Consider the following 5,996-nt stretch of genomic DNA (forward strand, 5'->3'; position numbering starts at 1 on the left):
TGTGTGTGTGCGCGCGTGCGTGCGTGCGTGTGTGTGTTATTACTGTTAGTTGATTTTTCTTCTTCTTCTTCTTCTTCTTCGTTGTTACATACGTACATGCACACTTTATGATGTGCGCCTTAAAATTCTTTCGAAATTCCGCAACACAAATATACACAGATGTGCTTATGCATGCACGCGCAAAAGTGCATGCATGGTCACACACACACACACACACACACATATATATATATCTATCTGTGTGTGTTTGTGTGTATAAAACGCTAGCTCGCGCACACATAGACACACACACACACACACACACACACACACACACACACCACTACCACACGTTTTTACGGCTTATGCAAATCGTCTCTCCTCCAGCAGCTACAAAAATATATAAAAACAAAAGCGACCCGAGCGTCATTCATCAACGTCACAGCTACGTCACACAGTCATCCAACACAGCCACCCCCCCTCCCCTCCCACTTCCCCCCTCCCCCCACGTTCCCTTCACCCTCACCCCCTCTCTAACGCCCCTCTCCATGCCACAACCCCCTCTCTCATCTCAACAGCCCATAATATCACGAGATAATAACAAAAGAGCTAAAGAGTCCAGCAATATAAAAATCGTTCACCATTACTATGTGTACATGTACATGTATATTAGGTGTTTTTTGGTGTGTGTGTGTGTGTTTTCTTCTTCTCAAGGCCTGACAAAGCGCGTTGGGGTTACGCAGCTGGTCAGGCATCCGCTTGGCAGAGGTGGTGTAGCGTATATGGATTTGACCGAACGCAGTGACGCCTCCTTGAGGCTACTGATACTGATACTGATGCTGTATATGTAGGCATGTGCATAAAAACGTGGATACCTATTTTCAACATCATCATCATCATTATCATCACCATTATCTTAGTATCCATTCTTCCCCTTCATCGCCTTCTTACTATCATCATTGCAATCATCATTATCATTATTACTGATATTTTTTGTTGCTGTAAAAGGTTTATAGGCTACGAACACACACCCTTAGATATTTCTTGCGATTCTTTCTGGGTTTAAAAAAAAATTCTTCTGCTTTTTTTGTGTGCTTTTTTCTTTTTTCTTTTTTTTTTTTGGGGGGGGGGGGGCAGGGGGGGGGGTTGAGGGAGTGGGGTGGGCGTGGGGGGGTGTCACCTTCTTTTAGCAAATCCTGTTGGCCCATTAGGTGGAGGGGTTCAAGTATAACCCAACAGAAAAAAAAATGTTCACTGATTTAAAGATAAGATAAACGAAACCGTGCATACATGCACACACTGTACAGTATACGTGTGTGGCGGTGTGTGTGTGTGTGTGTGTGTGTGTGTGTGTGTGGTGGGGGTTGCATAATAGCGTGGAGAAGGTTCGAGTAGAAAGGAAGGAAGGAAGGAAGGGGGGAAGGAGACGCGGTCCATGTCAAAAGAACTGACACGTCCTTTGAGACTTCAAGTTTAAAGCCCACATTGAAAAGAGCCAGGGGGACGGGGGTGGGTGGGTGGGGGGGTCGGGTGTGTGTGTGTGTGTGTGGTGGGGGGGAGGGGGGGGCGAGGGGGGGCGAGGGGGGACTGGAGGGTTCCCCCCCCCCCCCAGATAGTTAACTTTCAATGCGAGTTTTATAACACACATTGTGCAGACTCCTGGTTGGCCGGCACTGGGCCATTTCGGAAAAGAGAGATTTGGGTCGTGAGGGGCGGTGGAGGGTGGGGGTGAAGGGTGCGGCCGAGTTTGTGGAGTGGGGGTAGGGGTGAGAGGGGATTGGAAGGGGGGGGGGGGAGGGACGCGTCCCACGAAACGTAACGAAAATCATCGTTAAAAAAACAACAACATGCCAAATAAACAATCACTGGAGCATGATTTTATTTATTATATCTTGTATTATTTTTTTCATTCATTATTTATTTGATTATTATTTTATTTTCAGCGTTCGATTTTTTTTTCTCTGTACCCTCGTATTCACTCTTAGCCAGTTGCATTGACTCGGACGGAAGAGCCTAGTATGGTCGTAACCCCGCTACTGACTGTGTGTACTATGGAACTGACCAATGGCGTAGTTCGGTCAACGTAGGCATTTAGTCACGTGTAACTGTCAAAAAGTTAGAGCCAAGCAATGCAACTGGCACCTGCACGAACGCAAAACTTAGTGAAGTGGGGATTCAAGTGTTCCGTTGTTGGGTAGCGGTGCCAGGAAGGAATGGCTTGGAGGTGTGTGTGTGTGTGTGTGTGTGTGTGTGTGTGTGTGTGTGTGTGTGTGTGTGTAAGTGTGTGTGTACGTGTATGTATGTATGTATGTGTGTGTGTGTGTGTGTATGAGAGTGTGTGGGTGTACGTGTGTGTATGTACGTGTATGTGTGTGTGTGTGTGTGTGTGTTGGTGTGTGCGTGTGTGTGTGGTTACGTTCCAACGTTCAACGAGTACCTTTTTAATTTCAAAAAAAACCTTTTTTATGGGCAGATCTTTATCAGTTTCTGAATATAGCTTTTTACAACCAGCATACCCGACGGGTATTTTGAGATCCATACAACACACGCACACACATACACACAAGCACGCCTACACACGTTCACGTACACATGCACGCACATCCACGCATTTACACACACACACACACACACACACGCACACACACACAGAATCACTCACAAGCACGCACACACACATGATATAAACGCGTGCAGAAGCGCTCACATTAACGCTCAGACAATACACACCCTTAACACTCTCCATACGAATGGCGAAAGAGACGACGTTAACAGCGTTTCATCCCAATTACCATCATCAAAATATGTCCATCTCCCTTCAACACACAGTCACAGACACACACAGACACACACAGAGGGGGCATATAGGTGCACAGAGAGATGGGGGAAAGTCGAGACATGGGAGGGTTGGGGGGGGGGGGGGAGGAGGTCACTGACCACCTACCAGTTAACCAAAGGGAGAGAAGAAAACGAACTTCACATATTTCCATTTTGACAGAAGACTCACCTATAGTGTGCGTGCGTGCGTGCGTGTGTGTGCGTGTGTGTGTGTGTGTGTGTGTGTGGTGGAGGGGAGGGAGTTGGGGGGAGGGAGTGAGGGTCGCTGACCCTGCACGGTACTGCACTAAAATGTCAGAGGGTGTGTCTAAAAAACATATCACAACACACCCACCTCTTTTTTTTTTAACGTTTGTGTTGTTCTTCCCAATCCTGATTAAATGAGAACCACCACCCCCAAAACAAACACACAGACACAAGCTTCTTACACTTTCTGTTGAATGTAAAAACAACAACAACAACAAAAACAAACAAACGAATCCCAAATTATTTAAGCAACACAAACATGCACTGTTGCTCTTGTGTATGAGACATGAACAAAGAGGGTACACGCAACTTCAATTTATTCAACACATGCGCCCGAGAGTAACGTAACTTGGTGGCTGTAAAATCCTCTCTCTCTCTCTCTCTCACTCATAGCATGATTATGTACCTGTAAATGTTTACCGTGCATTTTGAGTGTATTCTTAATGTCATGTGTGTATTTATATAACCTTTCGTTATCTTGTGAATATTTTGATTTCATTTCTCTTCGCCCTGAGGGCTGGATGTAAAAAAAAGCATATGCATGCTTATTCCATTTCCCTCATTAAAAAACGTTCGTTCGTTCGTTCGTCTCTCTCTCTCTCTGAATCATTCGGTGTTTCTTTGTTGATACAAGTAGTAGAATACACAGTACCATTATCAAACATTGGTTGCAAGAATGGGTTGAAGAGAATAATCTTACTGACGAATATCAAGCAGGATTTAAACGTAACTGTTCTAGTCAATATCTACTTTACTTTAACGGCTTTTGCTTCCAAACATCTTTCTCTCAGTTGTTGCCTTTTGTGGATTTTGAAGAGGCCATCGATTATATTAGTGGAGCTATGCTTTGGCCTTTCTCTCGGTAGCAGATGTTGACTGATAGCTACTTTACTATGTGATGAGTATGTATGAGTGTGTGAAAGCAAGTGTGATATGTGGAGGTAACTTAATAATATTCAATGTACTTCTGGTGTGATGCAAGGAGACGTATACATCCCTGTCGTGTTCTCTCTGTTCATAAACTAATAAACATCTGAAGTGATTTGACGTGGAACGCATGGTGCACAGTTTATTGGCGACCTATTAGATCTCTCTCTCTCTCTCTCTCTCTCTCTATATATATATATATATATATGTATATATATTTGTTTGGGTTGGTCATGTTTGTTTGCACATCTAAAATTTTCTTCTTCTTCTGCGTTCGTGGGCTGCAACTAGCACGTTCACTCGTATGCACACGAGTGGGCTTTTACGTGTGTATGACCGTTTTTACCCCGCCATGTAGGCAGCCATACTGTTTCGGGGGTGTGCATGCTGGGTATGTTCTTGTTTCCATAACCCACCGAACGCTGACATGGATTACAGGATCTTTAACTTGCGTGTTTGATCTTCTTCTTGAATATACACACGAAGGGGGTTCAGGCACTAGCAGGTCTGCACATATGTTGACCTGGGAGATCGTAAAAATCTCCACCCTTTACCCACCAGGCGCCGTCACCGTGATTCGACCCCGGGACCCTCAGATTGACAGTCCAACGCTTTAACCACTCGGCTATTGCGCCCGTCGCACATCTGAAATAATTTTTGGTTTACACGCAAAGTCAAATGCTCCCTTCAGCTGAAAGACATTATGTTAAAGAGTAATATGATGATTGTTGTTAGAAAAGGGAGGCAGTAGGGGACTAAAGGAAGATGGGTATACAATACTTATGCCAGTGTTGTAAATAAATATAATTTCCGATGAAATTGTGTTCTACTGTTGCGGGAGAGATAGAGAGATAAAGAGAGAGAGAGAGAGAGAGAGAGAGAGAGAGAGAGAGAGAGAGAGTAAGAGAGTGAGGGAGAGAAAGAGAGATAGAGGGAGACAGAGAGGGATGGAGAGAGAGAGAGAGAGAGAGAGAGAGAGAGAGAGAGAGAGACAGACAGACAGACAGACACACAGACAGACAGACCAACAAACGTCCATGGCAACACAACGACCACCACAACCCCAAACGACACTCAGACCCAACGTGAAACCACGCAAGCAAAGCTTCTGTCCAAGTCGTTTAACTCACTCAGTACGGCCAGTCCTCTCTTCTCCTCTACACAGACCCCTCGGATGTCCAGTGGGTGTCTGAATGACCGACCCAACCTTCAGCTTCCGTCGTCAGAATTGTGGTATTCTTTGTCAACATTCACCTCTTCAGTATAAGAGCCTTCCGCCTGCAATATTTTGATGATGGTAACTGGGGTGAAACGCTGTTAACGTCGTCTCTTTCGCCGTTCGTATGGAGAGAGTTAATCTGTCTGCTCTGTGGTACTGTTTCCCCTCCCTACCTGGTGACGTCAACAATCTGATCTGTACCTTTCTTGCTGGACATCGCTGCCATTGTAGAAACAACCCCCTTTGAGTCCATTTCAAAACCTCACTTAAACGTCTTCGAGCAGAATGTTAGAGCTTTTTTTTCTTCTTTTCCTCAGTTGGTCTACTCGAATTTTGCTCTATATCCAGAATAAACAACAACAAAAATGGAACACAGACAGATTTCGACACGTTTATACGAAACGCAGGCGCACACACATATACACACAAAGTGCGCACATGCACACACGGACAAACATCTCGGATTTTGTTTTTGTTTTTTTTAAGGGGGTGGGGGTGGCTGAGGGAAGGGGGGGGGGTTACTACGGTTTCGACACCTGCATCGTCCTCTGAGAGAGAGAGAGAGAGAGAGAGAGAGAGAGAGAGAGAGAGAGAGAGAGAGAGAGAGAGAGAGAGAGAGAGACACAGACAAAAGAGAGAGAGAGAGAGAGAGAGAGAGAGAGAGTGACAGAGAGAGAGAGACAGAGACACAGAGAGGAGAGAGACGGACAGAAAGAGAGAGAGAGAGAGGAAGGAAGAGAGAGAGACAGAGAGAGAGATAGTGAGACAGACAGAGAGAGACACACAC

The sequence above is a fragment of the Babylonia areolata genome, chromosome 3, assembly GCF_041734735.1.
Source record: "Babylonia areolata isolate BAREFJ2019XMU chromosome 3, ASM4173473v1, whole genome shotgun sequence".
In the NCBI taxonomy this organism is placed as follows: domain Eukaryota; kingdom Metazoa; phylum Mollusca; class Gastropoda; order Neogastropoda; family Buccinidae; genus Babylonia; species Babylonia areolata.